This window comes from Danio rerio, chromosome 16 (genome assembly GCF_052040795.2).
Source record: "Danio rerio strain M-AB ecotype USA chromosome 16, GRCz13ab, whole genome shotgun sequence".
In the NCBI taxonomy this organism is placed as follows: domain Eukaryota; kingdom Metazoa; phylum Chordata; class Actinopteri; order Cypriniformes; family Danionidae; genus Danio; species Danio rerio.
Genome location: NC_141036.1, coordinates 22,951,792 through 22,970,399, shown reverse-complemented (window position 1 = coordinate 22,970,399; position 18,608 = coordinate 22,951,792). Strand labels below are relative to the sequence as shown.

The 18,608-nt window shown below is 39.7% G+C and overlaps 1 protein-coding gene across 1 annotated transcript in view; it reads left to right on the top strand.

Annotated features, from left to right (window-relative positions):
- The window catches only part of chn2 (chimerin 2), a 163,079-nt gene that overhangs the window by 58,120 nt on the left and 86,351 nt on the right, over positions 1-18,608 (top strand). The window lies entirely within an intron of this gene.

Here is an 18,608-nt window from a genome sequence, read left to right as displayed (position 1 = left end):
GCGAATAAAACGGCGGTAAAAATTGGCGAAGCCCAGAAATCTCTGCAGGGCCTTACGAGACTCCGGAATTGGCCAATTTACCACAGCCTGAACCTTCTCTGGATCAATACGCACCCCCTCGACTGACACAATGTGTCCTAGAAAGGGAACAGACTGTGCATGGAACACGCATTTCTCCGCCTTGACAAAAAGCCCATTCTCTAGCAGCCGCTGAAGCACTCGCCTGACGTGCTGCACATGTTCCTGGAGAGAACAAGAAAAAATCAGAATGTCATCCAGGTAGACATAAATAAACTGATCTATCATGTCTCGCAACACGTCATTTACGAGTGCTTGGAAAACTGCAGGAGCATTAGAAAGCCCGAACGGAAGAACACAATATTCAAAATGCCCCCTGGGGGTCAAAAACGCAGTTTTCCACTCATGACCCTGCTTCATGCGAACCAAATGATATGCGTTACAGAGATCTAATTTCGTGAAAAACGAAGCCCCCTGCAGACGCTCGAACGCTGAAGACATCAGCGGCAAAGGATACGTATTCTTCACCGTGATGCTGTTCAGCCCTCGATAGTCAATGCAGGGTCTAAGAGACCCATCCTTCTTTTTCACGAAAAAGAACCCCGCCCCCGCCGGTGAAGAAGAGGGCCGTATGATCTTGACCGCTAGAGAATCAGAAATATATTTCTCCATGGCCTCCCTCTCAGGAATAGAAAGAGAGTATAACTTGCCTTTGGGCAGAGACGTACCTGGCAATAAATCTATTGCACAGTCATAGGGACGGTGAGGAGGCAGAGAAGCAGCTCGAGACTTACTGAACACTCTCTTCAGGTCGAGGTGCTCACTGGGCACGTTTGACAGGTCCATGTGCTCCTCCTGAAACACAGAACAAGAAACAGCAGTACGAGCAGACGAAAGACAAGACTGATGACAGTTCTCACTCCACGAAAATATAGTATTAAGACCCCAGTTAATATGAGGCTTATGGAGAATCAACCAAGGATGACCTAAAACCACCGGTGTGTTGGAACAGTCTGTTAAAAAAAATGAAATGTTTTCAACATGATTTCCAGACGTGATCAGTTTTATGGGTTTAGTGGAGTGAGTGATTGTGGGAAGGGAAAGTCCGCTGAGTGCGCGTACTGCAAAGGGTTGTGCCAGAGCTATAACCGGAAGTTTAAAACTGAAAGCAAAACTGGAGTCTATGAAATTTCCCTCCGCCCCGGAATCGACAAGGGCGTGGGTGTTCTGACTTCCGGAACCCCATGTTATGGTGACAGGTAGTAATGTGGCCGCCGCAGAGGATTTGTCCAAACTGATTTCACCCATCAGTAACCTCTTACTTATGAGTGTTGTCTTTTACGGGACAGGAAACCACCCGATGCCCCGCCCCCCCGCAGTAAAGGCAGAGTCCCTCAGTTCTCCGACGGCGCTTCTCCTGCATGGACAGGCGGGATCTGCCCACCTGCATGGGCTCCGGGTCAGCGCTACTCATCTCCGGCGCCACCGCCGAGACCGGAAGCTCAGGAACAGGATCCGGAAATCTGCCATGCCTCAAGCGACTCTCACGGCGGAGCAGTCTGGAATCCACCCGGATAGCCAGATCCACTAATTCGTCCAGCGTCTTAGGCAGATCTAAAGAGTAGATTTCATCCTGGAGCCGATCCGAAAGCCCATGTAGAAACATGTCCCATTGAGCCTCCGCGTTCCAACCGCTTTCAGCAGCCAACGTGCGGAACTCGATTGAATAGTCCGCCACGCTCCGATTCCCCTGGCGGAGCTCAGCAAGGATTCGGGCGGCCTCTCTCCCTGAGGCGGCCCTATCAAAGACCTTCTTGAGTTCTTTGGAGAAAAGATCGAAGGATGAACAACACGGTAGCTTTTTCTCCCATGCTGTGGTACCCCATTGGGCTGCTCTTCCAGACAAGAGGGTGATTACGAACGCCACCTTGGACTGCTCAGAGGAAAACAAGAATGGCTGCAGGGTGATGTACAGGGAGCATTTGGCCAGGAAGGACCGACACAAGTGCGGCTCTCCAGCATAGCAGGTCGGAGGAGGAAGGCGAGGCTCAGCAGAGCAGCTAGCGTTAGCAATAACTGGCGCAGGTATCACCTCCGGGGCTGGTGCAGGAGCCGCTTGAGCTGCTCCAGAACCCAGCTGTTGAACCTGCGTAGTCAACAGTAAAACCTGCTCAACCAGGGCCTGGATAGCCTGTGCTGTGGTGGCCAACGCTTCATCTTGGCGATTGATCCGGGCATTGCTGTTTGTGAGGAACTCCGAAATCTGTGATGCACTCGCTGGATCCATGGTGAAGGTCAGTTCGTTCTGTCACGTATAAATGAATGTTCAGCGGGATCCAAGTGCGAGTTAAACAAAATAATATTTATTGACAAAGTCAAACAAAAATCAAGTAATAATGGTGCTAGTGCTAGGAGAGATCGGGCAGGAATCAGACGGGAAACAGGGTCCAGAAATTAGTCCTCAGATCCTAAGCACACAGACAGAACAGCACACCATAAGCACACATAACGAACTGACAAAGACACACAGAAAACGTGGCCCATATATAGACCCGAATATGAGCCTCAGCTGGCGAGCTCATCAAGCCAGCTGAGTGCCGTCATCACACGTGATCAAAACAAATACACGAGGAGAACAAAAACAAACCAACGTGATCAAACAGACACTCCGGAAAAGTGCACAAACCTGCAACCGTGACATAATCATATAGATAATCATAGCAAAATGCACCAAAGCCATCTTTTGTACCAGGCTGTAAACATGTTTTATTAGCTGTAAAAATGGCAAATTTCCCATTGCAGTCAAAAATCACCTGGACTTCCTGGAGCCAACCCCCCAAGACGAGTCGATAAATTGTAGTTTTACTTACTTCCATATTGGCTTCCCGGGGGAGAGCGGGTGGTTGCCGCTTGGTCCAAACACATTATAGAAATTAACATTGTTGTTACAGATGAAATATAACATGTAAAACGTGATTTAAATATTTTGCAGGCTAGATATTAATTAATAGTCATTCAAACTTTAGTGAAGCCTCTCTACCTGATTCTACCTCACACATCTGCTCTATTTGTAGTTTGTTTTCACGATTTCCCTCTGGATTTGTATAGTTTTATTCAAATTCAAGATAACAGACGGTTTTACACTGTTTGGATTTCTAATAGAAAAGTACACCATCTGGGAACCTTTGGCATCACTCTTTTTAAAAGTTACTAAGCTTTGGGACTTACTAATTCTATTTTCAAATACTATTTAGGCTGGATAGTATGTGAATTGGGATGCAGTTTCAGATTTTTTGTTGTATTATTAGAATTTTCAACACTGTACAGAATGCTAATTTACTGTTGTCTACTTAACTGAATTAATTTAACTTATTTACATTTTAAAAATGATTATCCACTTGTTAAATGGGACATCACTTGAAGCAGCTTCAGGGTCCAAGCGCTATATCAAAATATATAAATATGCTGACTCCTGTGGAAGTCGAAGCTCATGGGCACTTCTGCGAGAGATAGAGCTGTATATGACATGATTATGACTGAGACTGAGATGATTATGGTATCCTAAAGCAGGTCGCACACCAGAAGCGCCGCTCGACGCTGCGACACGGCGCGCACAAGGCAGTTGAAAGTATCACACACCAGATGCGCACATTCGAATGATATTTAACATGAAACTAATCAGATGGCGCTCTGTGGCGCGGCTGAAAAATGAACTGCGTCCTGAGCCGTGGACGGGCGCCGCCGACAGCCGCCGACTTGTGGCGCCGGTGTGTGTATCCTGATAGAAACCTATGTTTAGAATTCTAAAATGCATGGCGCTGTGTGGTGCTGCGCTGCGCGGCGCGCCGCCGAGCGGCACTTCTGGTGTGCGACCTGCTTAAGAAAACTCTGTTGTAAACATCAGTATCTATGGCCCCCAGTAGGCACACTGATTTCACTCAGTAACGCGAATAGCACATTTTGCTGAAAATAATTTGTGGTACGTATAAAAATGTGTCCCCCTATAGATTCCACCTCCTATGGGAAAAGACAGAGCAGATGTTTTCTGTGGAACATGCAAAAGCTATGTGGAATTCGGCTAATGAAAGTGTGTGGGGTTGGGGTAATTTGGGGTAATAACGGCTAATTTGGGAGCAATGGTCCATTCGCAGTAATCCACCTGTCGTTCTGCCGAGGGAGGTGCTATAGGTGAAAGGAGTATAGACAGGTCGATGTCGGCACCTGATAGGATGTCGTTCTTGATGGCGTTAGAGATTGGGGGGTATTCCAGGACTGGAGCATTATGTGAAATGGGAAGGAGCATGGCTGTGGTTAGGGTGAAGGGGGACCGTGCAGAAGAAATTTGAGTAGGGAGGGTAGACTGTTGGGGAGGGTTAGTAATGTAGATGTAGAGGAGAAAAAGGTGGGGATACTGGAAGAGGGGACATTAGTAGAAAGAGGAAAAGCGTTAATACTTGTAGAGAAGATTTGGGTAGATATAAGATGGGTTGAAGAATGAGGGAGATTGGAAGAGAGAGCAAATTGAGGAGGGTTGAGAGTGAAAGGGATAGCTGGAAGAGTAGGGCAGGAGTTTCACTGGAATGTGGAGCTGGAGGCCAGGGGAAGGGGGTAGGAAGTCCTGGAGTGCCGTCGTTGTCTAGTGGATTGTCCGTGTTTTGGAATGTGACAGTAGAGGGTGTGATTTATCCTGTTTTGTGGGATTGGTTTTTATTGCTTTTCTTGGTTGCTTTCTTTAATAGTCCGGGGAGATCTCTTGCATGCTGCACTGTGGTGGGTTGAGGATAGGGGGTTTGGTGGGAGTTCTGCTGTCCTGAGGGGGCGGAGTTGGTGACTGGATGGATTCGTAGAGTTTCAGTAGTTCAGTTTTATTGCAGTGGCTGGGGATGGAAATTACGGCGTTTATGAGGGCCTTGCGGAGTTTGGAAATTGTCTTGTTAAAAGTGAAGGATGATGATCTTGCGGAGATGAATGAAGAAGCTGGAGTAGGTGGGTGGTGATTTGGATTGGAAGATGGTGATTGCGTGTGGTGTTGGGTCCTTGTTACAGTGGATTAAATAGGCCTTCGGCCTCTAATGGGAGCCTTGGTATTTGGTTGGCTTCCGGGTTAAGCATGTTGTTGTTGTGCCTGGGCTGGTGTTACTGGGAGAGGCAGAGGTATTATTTCTTTCCATGTTACTGTTGTTGATGTGAGGGTGGTTTTATGCTGCTGTTTGTTGTTTCCGTTGTTTTAGTATTTCTGCTGCTGTTGTTGTTGGTTGTTGTAGTCAGACGATGGTGGTTGAATAGTTGATGAGTTGTAGAGATGTTGGGTTTAGTAAGCTTGTGAAGGAACTGAAGCAGTCCTTTTGAGAGCTTTCTTTGAAAAATGAAGGTAAGGGAGTAGTTCTAGCTAGGCTATTTATAGTGAGTTTGGATAAATCTGATTGGCTAACTAATGACTGTAAATGGATGACCAGCTGCAGTCAATCATATCACGTGCTTCTCTCGAAATTAGTTTGTGAAACTTCATTTACACTTCAGTGTGCTGTTCAAGGGACTTGACACTGGTAACACTTGCTCCTTCTGGCTCGCGCGGCTCTCATCCCCCCCCACACTCATCAACGATATCTTGCACTATGTGTTGTTGCAACGTGTAGTTAAATTTTAAAGTAGTGCGCATCTGCGACGGCGAAGGCTACGCGACCATGCGCAGTCTGCATATGGATGCACTTGACACAGAAGTGTAAATCAGCTTTAACTATTAACACATGCTTATTGTGAAAATGCACACTCGGATATATTTCTATAGAGAGTGAAATACATAGCCAGAGCTATGTTTGGCTGCATTTCGTATTTAAAATGACCTCTATGGGGTGGTATGACAACATGGATGACTTTTGATTCTTTTCGTGCTACCAGCTAACCACTTTCCTTCATGTGGACGGCCAACACTATTGGTTGGGTTTAGGTAAGGGAGTGGGCACTGGTCAATCGGTGCTTTTAAAAACATGGTTGGTTGGTTTAGGGAAGGGGGTCAGTCGGTCAGTCAGTCGACAGCGGCCTTTGGTGGATATTGGTGAGAAGAGCAGGCACGAATGGCTCTCATGAATAAAATTTGAGATCTCAAAAAGCGTACACAGTGGCCTCTGGTGGATTTACAAAAAAAATGTACCAACTATGACGTATTTCACACTCTCCAGAAATGTATACAGAGCTACAGGTATAGTTTCAACCAAATGAGCTTGCAATGTGGTTTGTGAATGTTTGTTGGAATAATTGATTCGGGAACCACCAAATTGCTGAATCATGCTAGTAACAATCTAAATTTTAGTTGTCTATGATAGTTTTGGGAAATGTACTGCAGACCAATCCATCTGAGAAAGTGTAGTATTGATTACCAAAATATGTCTACTGAAGTAGTCTTGTTAAAGGGCCATGAAACCCCCTCATTTCAGCAGGGTGTTTTCACACCTCTACTTTGGAAAAAGTCAGAAAAGTGGGCGTGTCCAGCTCTGTTTAGGGGGGAGTGTCGGAGGAACTAAAGTGGGAGGGTGTGGGAGTGTCTATTTGGGCACGCGCGAGTTTCAGTCAAAATACTCACACACAGTAGAAAGTGATGGTGTTTAACCTACATGGACATCTGTAGTGGAATTATTTGCCAAATTATTAAATGTTGGACTTTAACTGCAGTTTGGCTCTTTCATTCAGGGAATTCATTCATGCACCTCGCGACAAACGAGATATTTGATTCGAGGATCTGCTCTAAGCGTGTATTTTTCATGCAATGTTTGATACCGCACGGCGAATGAGAGAAAAAAAAAACTCCGCATTTTCCGGAAACTTAGATGCACACGGCAGGTAGCGTCAGAAAGCCGCGTGTGTTATTCCGGTCACTAAATGTGGTTAAAAACCCTACACGAGGTTAAAGTTTGGTTGTGGTCCTAACATGTTACGGTGCAATAGTTAACTTTGTTCGATACGAACAAACTGAATAAACAAAGAGCACTGGTCGCTCACTTACCAAATCTGTAGAGACAGGACAATCCACAGCAACTAGAGCCGCGTCTTTATGAAGAGAATACTACAAGCGTATCCGATCTCAACGTTTGCAGATGAGAACAGCTCTCAGGTAAACAATAATCCTCCTTAGACACGTAAGTTATTGTTGTCGAGCGTCGCGTACACTGTTAATCCACACGTGAGTCTGAGCTCTCACAGAGAGAAAAAGAAAACGAAACTTAACGGCAGCAAACTATAAAAGCAACACTTCACGCTTGTTTTGCCAACACAACGTGGCGTCCATGTCGTGTAAACACAGAAATGAATATTAATGAAGTTGCACAATAGAGCGCGCTGATTGGTTTGAACCAAGCCTTACTCATGCATTAATGCAACACACTGTAAGACGTAATAAGACACACTCTGGCACAGACGCCCAGTCTGCACGCTGGAATACAGGCTATTATGTCATGACCGTGACGCAGCTTCAAAAATTCGTTTCAAACAGGAAGTACGAATTTGCTTGAAATAACACAAAAACAACCAATTTACACTTTTTAGTGAAATATAGGTGTCTTAATAGTGTTTTTAGCAGTGTGGGACACATATACGACTGTCAACAGCTCAAAAAATGTGTTTTGGTGTTTCGTGACCACCTTGAAATGAATTGACCTGAGTAGTACATGACCACTAGTTTAATTAAATATGCTAGAACTAAAACCAAAACAGGGCTGCACGGTGGCGCAGTGGGTTGCATGTTTGTCTCACAGCAAGAAGATCGCTGGTTTGAACCTCAGCTCGGTCAATTGGAATTTCTTTGGGGAGTTTGCATGTTTTCCCCGTGTTAGCGTGGGTTTCCTCCGGGTGCTCCTGTTCCCCCCACAGTCTAAAGACATGCGGTATAGGTGAATTGGGTAAACCAAATTGTCTGTAGTGTATGAGGGTGTATGGATGTTTTCCAGTGATGGGTTGCAGCTGGAAGGGCATCCACTGCGTAAAACATATGCTGGATAAGTTGCCGGTTCATTCTGCTCTGGCGACCCCTGTTTAATAAAGGGACTAAGCCGTAAAGAAAATGAATGAATGAATGAATAAAACCAAAACATTCAAATATCTGCATAACTTGCAAATAACTTGCATTAAGTAGCTTTAACTTTATTGACAACAACAACAACAAAAAAAAGAGTCAAAGTTTACCAGTCATTCATATCCCCATAAAAATAGTTTGCTAAATCCAACAAAGCTCCTGAAAAAAATCAGCACTATCATCGAGGCATTTGAGGGAGTTCAGAAACAATGTTTACTGATTTAGCGATATAACTTCTCTTAGAGTAGAAAGTGAGTAACAAACAGCAAACATTTGAAAGTGAAAAGATCAAATCAGGACCCTGAGAATAATAGCAAAAAGTAATCATCACTAAACCAGTCCATGACTTCAGTTTATCACAAACATTGCCCTCTTTTATCACAAAATGTTATTATTGGAATAACCAAAGATATATACAGTACAGTAGGTGTCTGTTACAAATATGCACAACACTTTTCAGATATTTAGAAAATTGCGCAATGGTGGCTTTCCATTAACCAAGGTTGATAGAACAAATCCTCCTCTTGCAGTAATTTAGTTTGATAAGTTTACTTATATCACTTTTATCTTTTGGGACTTGTAAAGCTGCACATTGATCGATTTGCTCTTCAGTGTTTGGACTTTTAGCAATGAAAATTAAACCACACTAAACTGAACTATAACTCTGAAAACTGGACTGATACAGTTTTAATTTACTAGAACTTCTATGTTAAGTTGCTTCAAAACAATCTACATTGTAAAAACCCTATAGAAATAAAAATAAATTTGCTAAACATTCCTTTTCAGAATAAAAAAAAAAAAAACTCATGCGAGAGTAAAATTATTTGGCACCATGAAAAATCTATTTGCACAATTACTAGATAAAGTAATAGAAATTTGTGTACATGTTTATCTAATTTGCATAATATCTGAATTTTGATTATGTTCATTAATGATTTATTTAAATGCCTCTGATAGGCCAATGAATTCATAAGATAAACAGACATGTTTCATTGGTTCTAATGCTCAGTGCTGACAAAAGCATGTTGAAGGTATCTGATGTAATCGACACTTTACATTCACTTTCAAATTTCACTTTTATCGCCACAGCCATAATAGATTTAATTTAGCCCCAAGCCCCATTAATATCCCACCCTGACAGGAGCAATTCCCCTGTCAAGATTTCCTGGCCAGTTAGCATTAACTCAGAACCCATCCCACAGTTCAACTCATTTTTGCTCACATTCACTCCCACTGTGCAGTATTTTTAGTGCAGGCCCTGTCCTTGTCATTCTGGTGGACGTTGTCCAGAACCCACTGCTCGTTCTAAGCTTCTTTGACAAAATCTTGGCATGGCTGTCGAATGCCTTCCTGCTCCCTGTGAGGAGAAATCTGAGCATTGAGTCCAGATTCTGTCTGCTCACAGACTGTGCTGGCCAAGTGCTGCTCTCCACAATGAGCAGCTTTTAATGAAGTCATCAAGAGAAGGTCACGTCCACGTCCAGCTCAAGTAGCTCCACACATCTGCTGCTATTTTTTTGAGTTCATATCGATCATTTCACTCGTGCTGCTTTTCTCGTGATTATCTGAATAGCATTATTATTAATCTTATCTTAATGTGAGGAAGTAATTGGTTCAGAATGATAATACACTGCAAGGTCCAAAAGTTCTGGAATTCTACATGACTATATTGATTTAATGTAACTTAAATACCACTTTTTTAAATCAGCAAAACAATTCAATGAAATCATTATTGAAAAATTTGCAGTTATTTTGCTTAAAAAAAAAAGTGTTTGACTTTTTTGTCAAATATTAGTAAATTCATTTTTTCATTTTCTTTTCGGCTTAGTCCATTTATTAATCTAGGGCCGCCACAGTGTAATGAACCGCCAACTTATCCAGCATGTTTTACACAGCGGATGCCCTTCCAGCTGCAACCCATCTCCGGGAAACATCCAAACACATTGATTTAAACTTGTACACTATGGACAATTTAGCATACCCAATTCACCTGTACCTGTGTGGGGGAAACCGGAGCACCTGGAGGCAACCCACGCCAAAAGAGGCAGAACATGCAAACTCCACACAGAAACGCCAACTGACCTAGCCAAGTTTCATGATAACCAGCGATCTAAACACCATATTGCTGGACAACAGGCACAATCGCTAATGAACTACAGATCTGCCATTTCATGTACTACAACTCCATACATGCACTCTGCTCACACACACGTTCCTTATCCTGACTGATTGCACACACACCACCGGAGGACTGATTATACACACTATTTAAGCTACACACACAAACACCTCGGGACTGAGCCTTGCTATATTGTAATCTTTTTGTGTCTGAGTATTTTACTGTCTAGTCTTCCGTTTCCTGAGCCTCACCTTTGTTCTTCTGTGTATTGATCCTTAGCCGCATAGCCTGACCCTTTGCCTGCTTGACTACGATATTGGATAACCCTTATTGTACTCTTTTGCACTGGTATGATCTCTGCCTGTATGACAATTCTGCTGTGAGGTGATAGCACTACCTACTGCGCCACTGCGTCACCATATTAATAAATGATATAATAAAAACAATGCAATTTATTAAACTATTTTTTTTTTTCAAAAATAGAAGTAGGTGTACATAATATTATTATGTCTATAGGTTAAAGGTTTCTTACCTATGAATTTTGGATTAAAACTACATCAGGGAGAGTAAAGAAGGAGGTATTTTTATTTAATTTTGGGTGAACTTACCCTTTAAGAGGGATTTTTTTCCATTATCAGATTGTATCATCTTTGTGATAAATAAACCTAGAAAAAAAAAAAAAAACCTTCATATAGCAAACTCACTGACCAGTTTGATACTATACACAATAACTTCTTTTTGAACACACTAAAGAGATAGTTCAGCCATAACTGGAAATAATCTACTTATTATTCACTTGTCACAAACCATTTTGACTTCCTTTCTGCTGTTGAACTCTGAAGAAGATATTTAGAAAATGCTGAAACTTTCATAGTACGAAAAACAAATACTATGGAAGTCAATGGTTACAGGTTTCTAACATTTTTAAAAATATTTTCCTTTGTGTTGCAACAGAGAAAAAATCTCAAACAGGTTAAGACGCACTTGAAGATAAGTAAATAAAGAGTTTTTTTTTTTGAGTGAACTATCAATTTATGACCATTTTATGTGACTGATTTTATAGTAATAACATCGTGGCATAATATTTCAACACTGTAAAACCAAACAGTCAAATTTATCAAATGAAATGAGTGTAGTTACCTCAGCTTTTACTGAAAGTTAATTCTACTCATTTGAAAAGAGTTTTGAATTCAGTTCTGCCGTTAATGAGATAATTAAGTAAATAAGTAAGTGTTGATTGAGCATTAATAATGTACACTTGCTGTTAGCAAGCAGAATTACTGAAGAGAAACACAAAACTACAGCTGACTTTAGTCACAGTCTTAAAAAAAACAAAAGAAAAAGAACACATTGGATCATTGAACAACTCCACAAACAGTATTAACAGCTTTACCTATTACTAACCTGCTTGACTTTGTTTTTGGCAGATGTCTACAAAAGCCCTTAGTAAGATTCACTGGAAATAATTGTGTTAGACGTCACTATTTATGACAACAGCAGTTGCTTTTCTAGAGCTCTTTGTCTTCATTTCTTATGTTAGTTTCTCTTTGAATGTTGCACATGTATGATATGACTAGAGAAATGAAAAAAAAAATGTTTTAGGTTAAATAATCATACTGCAGAATCATAATAACATTGTTATTTTAATTAATTTCTAGGTTGATGATAAATGGTATTGAATAAAGTAGATGCTTCTTTTAACTATGCTTCATTATCCTGTCCTGCCTAGTTAACCTAATTATACTAATTAAGCCTTTAAATGTCACTTTAAGCTGTATAGAAGTGTCTTGAAAAATATCTAGTCAAATATTATTTACTGTCATCATGGCAAATATAAAACAAATCAGTTAATAGAAATGAGTTATTAAAACTATTATGTTTAGAAATGTGTTGAAAAAATATTCTCTCCATTAAACAGAAATTGAGGAAAAAAATATACAGGGGGCAAATAATTCTGACTTCAACTATACTATTTTCTTTTCGGCTTAGTCTCTTTATTAATCAGGGGTCGCCACAGCGGAATGAACCACAAACTCATCGAGCGTATGTTTTTGTCATATTTTATCATATATATATATATATATATATATATATATATATATATATATATATATATATATATATATATATATATATATATATATTTTTTTTTTATGCTTGCCATATAACACGGTTATGGAACCCAAAGAAAAACTGACATGAGATATGGAGCCAGTTTTTTTTTTTTTTTTTTTAATGCTGCAACACTTGTGTTCATCATTAATGCTCAATCAACACATAATCACTTAAATATCTCATTACATCAACTTAAATGGAGTAAGTTCACAGTAGTCAGATTAGTTTTTGAACTTAAATGGTTTGTTGCAATCGGTTTTCTGAAATTGTTTGAGTTACCTTAACTTATTGAGTTTTACAGTGAAGTACATACAGGTGCATCTCAATAAATTAAATGTCTTTGAAATAGTTGATTTCAGTAATTCAGTCATTTCAGTGAAACTCTTACATTGCATAGGTTCATTACACACAGACTGATATATTTCAAGTGTTTATGTCTTTGAGTTTTTATTACTAGGTCTTACAGCTTGTGAACACAACAATTTATATCTCAGAAAATTTTAATATTACTTGTGACCTAAAAATATATATATTTTAAAACAGATTTTTTTTAACTACTGAAAAGTTTGTACAGTACTAAATACTTTAGTTCAGCTTCCTTTGAAAAAAAAAAACAAAACATAATTCACATAGTTGGTTAAAAAGACGATTTAACGAATACTAAACTAATATCTAATATATTAAAGAACAAATTCAGTGGCACAAAAAAAAACTAAATAAAAAAAAAAAAAACAGTGGGTGTTATTTGCTAATCTGAATTGTTACTGGTTTCACTGTATTTGACAGATAAGTAATTGCAATACTTATCTGTCAAATACAGTACAACCAGTAACTGTAACCTTAACATTATTGACATGAATCAGTTTATATGTATTAGAGATTATTTTTTAGCTGTATTATAGTGTACAGTGCTGCAACCCAAATTCAAAATCCTTTATTATAGTCACTAATGAATTAGCTATTGTAAATGAACTTGCTATCAGAGGAATGTTGTTTGAACTGACCACAGACTGACCTTGCCTGTGCAAGCTGATTATTTAGGAGAGGATAACCTAAGGAATTCCTGGTATTAACCTCCATATTCTCTGTACTACGTTTTCAAACAAATAGGCACAATCAAAACATGTGAGCTTAAAGCCCCTTGAGCTGAATTTCTAGCCCTTCATGCACTCTTCCCCATATCGATCTACTGTTGGTGTTGATTTATTTGTTAGGATCTTGCAGTGTTCATTTTTCAATAGCTTTACCAATATTAGCCAATCCACTTGTGTAGTGCGTTGTAGCTTGGGTTTGACAGCAGTGATAGTGGGTGTGTGTCCTGCAGCCCAGACCTAATGGATTAATGTCTAACAGATACTGCTGTGTTTTGACATGCTCTAAATATACCAGCATTTTGCCAGAGCGTTATAAAGATTAGAGGTACAATAAACAGAATTTCTACTGTTAAGTTGCTCTTCACAATAAAAGAGCTGATATCAATGGATATGCTTGCATGGACATTAGTAATCTTATAATTTACTTGATTGTGAATATGATAATATTATGATTATAGTGTTACATGATGTTATTATGGTGGGCAAATCCCTTATTTTCACATCCCAATTTTGACAGGTATGATCCCCACTGCTCTAGAGTCCAGTGACAGCATGCTTTACACCAATGTTTCTCAACCATATTCCTTAAGGACCACCAGCACTGCATGTTTTGAATGTCTCTTTTGTACATGTTCAGAGCTGGTGGTCCTGATGCAGGATTGTGGTTGAGAAACTGCTTCACACCACTGCATCTGATTCTTTGTATTGCACTTGTTAATGTACAGCTTGGATGGAGCTTGACTATGAAAACCTATTCTATGAAGCTCTCTGTTCTTAAGCTAATCTGGCGTGCATTTCCCAAACAACAACATAACTCATGGCTGAACTATCATAGTACGATGATTGTTAGGGAAAAGAACAATATAGTGATGAGTGTTCCGCAAAACTGTAGTTCCTCTGTCGCAGATCCGTTGTGTGAACCACATAAGTTATAACGTAAAACGTTTATAATGACACTTTTAATGGGGTGAAATGACTACTTCTATGGATTTGGGAACCACCAAATCCACCAACTATGTTTGTAACAATGGAACTTGCGACCTTAGTTAGCTAACGATAGTTTTCTGAAAGGCACCCCTGAAGGCTACAGTAAGTTTGGAGGTCTATAGCTGACCTTGAAAAAAGTGCAACTTTTGCGCTCTGTAAACCCAATCTATGACTTTACATGGCCTACCATTTCATGGCAAAGTATCACCTAGTTGCTTCCACATTGTTGTAATACCACTAATAGTTGAAGGTGGAATATTCAGTAGTGAGGACAATTCATAAATTCACTTATAGTACAGGTACCACGGTTGAAATCTCTGAGCTTCTGATAGAGAGCCCCTAACCTGATTTCACCAAGTTGTCACGGTTGGTGTGGGGAAAGGAGCGAGGACTCAAATGTAGTGATGGGTTGTTCATTTTGAATAAATATTTTATGTGACTTAAGGACAATGAGTCCTCTCAGGGAGTCAATCATTCACCCATGCCTAAATTTGTGCATGTGGAGGAGAAGATTAGTTAATTTTTCAAGTCTTCCATCGGGTTTTAGTCTTATCACATGAAAGACAGAAGCCAATCATTTGCATTTAGAGCCGGAAAAAGATTTGTTCCGTTCATTTCTTGAGTCTTCGGTTTTAAGGGTGCTTTCACACTTGGTTCAGTTGCCTGGACTGTACACAAGTTTGATTGTACCTTGCCATCTTCTTAGTTGGTTTGTGTTCACACTGGCTTTTCTCCTTCTTAACAACCGGTACGCTTGTGTCATCGAGCTGCTGTTGTGTTTACAGCTGTTGCTAGGTGACGAACACAAAAGCAAAGCACCAAAATGGAAAGACGCCCACAAATTGCAGTTGTTCTGCTTTTAATAAATCTTTTGGTTTTAGACACATCTGCCGCAAAAAATATTATTTTTTATTTAGATAAGCAGACATTATCACTGTACTTTTCCTGGCTCAATCCCGCTTGTTTCCAAGGTACAGTATGTGATACACAGACACACAAGACACACACAAATTATTGTTGTACTGGTGGTTCACTTCTGTTATTTGGACAATTTGACAATTGGTGTGCATTCATACCAGAAGTGAATCGGACCAGAGTTTGCATGAACTATACCCCAAACCACCTTTTTTCAGATGGACTCAGGTACGGTTCGTGGGTGCACACTCGAGTTCAGAACTGTACTCTGACAACAAAAAAAGTAAAAGCACTCTTAGTCATCTCTTTACATGTTGTCACGAACAGCTCAAGAACCCGAAGACTCAAAAAGTAAACCAATCATCGGTGTTTCCAGTTCAGACTGTATGCATTGGTCAAGCTTATATAGGTCAGTATCAGTAATGAACGACTCAAATTTAAAGACATGCAAGAAGAGGTGAGCAGAGCTAATTATAGACAAACACCAGGTAAACGATTATTTATTCTATTTTAGTAGCATTGCATTGCATAGTAGTATTCTTATTATGACTTATTTGTAGTTTGGGTTAGTTTTAGATGTGTTTAGAAGCATTTCTTAACATTTCAATGTTATTTTGGCAACAATATAACAAATTTTATGGTATTTGAACAAATTGAAGGAAATTACTTGAAAATAGATTTATTCATCTCGAAAAAAGTGAGACTCAAAGATTTGAGTCAGTAAAATGATTTGAACGTCCCATCACTACTCAAATGGGAAATACGAACTCATTGGTAATAAAGAAAATAAATCTCAAGGCATATAGTTTTTATAGAGTATTGGATTGTTTTTGAACTGAATGTACAAAACTTTACAGAAAAAAAAAAAAAAAAAACACTTTTTTGCGGTAGTAGATTGAAAGACCAGAGAAATTCTGTGCAGCATGATCGGAAGTGGACAAAAAAACTCCCAACTTTAAGCATTTATATTTTTGAACTGGAATTTTCTCTCATTTACCTGTGATCAGATCAAGCAAATGGTGTCTTATCACCATGTAAACAGGACAGCATCAGTCATGTTAACCTCATCGTCTCTCTCTGTCTCATCTGCGTAGTCATCCTTGCCTTAGTAATCTTCACAAACTATCTCATATACAGTGCATGATAGCCTTGGTTAAAAAAATGCCATGCAGTGCAGGCGCGCCATGATAAAAATACACTGATTGCATCAAAAAGGCGCTCAAATTGTACAATGCCAAGAAATAATAGATCCCGCCACCAAACACGTGAAAATTGAAGTAACAAGCCTGATTTAAAAATGTAAGGAGTAGAAAGTACAGATATTTGCGTAAAAGGTGTAGGAAGTAAAAAGTTGTCAGAAAACAAAAAGTGGAGTAAAGTAGAAAAATCTACTTAAGTACAGTAATGAAGTATTTGTACTTCGTTACTTCCCATCTCTGTCTGCCACCAAAATAAGAATTACTAAGACCATTCTGACACAAGTAGGACTTGTTCCTGGATCAACATCTATGTAAAAATCCGAATTAAGGTTACCGTTTATCATTTATAATAAGTTTAGGGTTACAGTTGGGTATATGCACTACTACATGATTGTTTTCCAACTATTATTTCCTCTGATTTTGGGAATAATTTCCAGTTATAGTAGGAATTCAGGGTAGGGAATAGGTATAGATTACATTTTCAAACAAAAATGATGTTGCAGGATCAACATACTGTAGACGTTAATCCATAATCACATCACACTTAGCAAAATCATGATGTGCATAGAGACATTCTTTCATATATGTTTATAGAAGCAGTCTGCATGTCTGTGCTTGATGACCTAAGGTCTTAATATCGAGGATGCACCGATGCAGACTTGAGCACCGAACTTATCAGAAGTCCCAAAAGTCATTGTGACTAGAGGTGGGAAGTGCAGTATTTCATATAGATTTATCAATAAAGTTTATTTATTCATTCATTTTCTTTTCAGCTTTGTCTTAATCTGGGGTTGCCACAGTGGAATGAACCGGCAACTTATCAAGCACATTTTTTTGCCCTTCCAGTTGCAACCCATCACTGGAAAACACTTATGCACTCTCATTCACACAGATACACTACAGACAATTTTAGCTTGCCCAATTCACCTTTATGCATGTCTTTAGACTGTAGGGGAAACCGGAGCACCCAGAGGAAACCCACGCGAAAGCAGGGAGAACATGCAAACTCCACACAGAAATGCCTACTGACCCAACCGTGGCTCATCCAAGCAACCTTTTTGCTGTGAGGCGACAGCACTACCTACTGCGCCACCGCATCGCCATTGTTAAAGTTCAGAAAGATAACTTATTTGTCTCAGAAGGTTCCCAAATGAGACGGTAAAAAAAAATAAACATTAACATGAAAATCTTAATAAAGGCGTGAACTCATTAAGGGTGTTTATTTGCTGAATCTGCTTTGAAATCTGTTTTATTTGTTTTGTGCAACATATACTAGTAAAGTCTTTATGCATAGTATATGTTGTGAAAAGGAGAAAAACAATAAATCATGTTTATGTACTGTAATATTTGTAAAATTTCTCGTTAAAAATGTGTGAAGGACATGTGACCATCAGGAAGAATGCGGCTTCTCATTTTTCACAGGAGACTTTCTGTGTTCTCGTGATCTCCCGAGTTCGTTCTTCTGGGGTGACCAAGCAAGACCGGTCTTCAAAACAACACAAGTCCATTCTCTGCATTCTAGTAATTGAGAAACAGCCATTGTCGATATAGTGTTAATGGATTAATGAAACACATCATCATTTATGTCATCAATGTACCCTGCTGAATTTCACAAATCAGCACACAGTATGTGGTTTGTCTACCATATACTGTTTCATTTTTAATTCTACAAAAGCTTCATGTGCATGTATTTATTTGTTAACAAACAAACTATGGCTGATACAGGCCAATAAAAGTGATGACCACTGATGTGTGTGTGTTAGTGTGTGTATCATGTCACAAAATTCAGTGAAAAGTCAGTGAAAAAGTTGTAATTGTAATGTGAACGGGTCAAATATCAGGCAAGTGGTCAAAAAGGCAGGCAGCAGACAGAAATAAATAAACAAAACAAAGCAAGGTTCAAACACAGGCAAGGCAAGGAAAAACATGCTGTAATGTTCACTATACAGTTTAACAAGACTCAGCACTGAAGTGTGTGTGTGGGTGTGTGCGCGAGTGTGTGTGCTGTATAAATATTCCTAGTAATCAGTTCATGAGTAGCTTCAGTTGTGTCTGTCTGCAATCATGGGGATCTAGGCCAGATTTGAACAACTGCG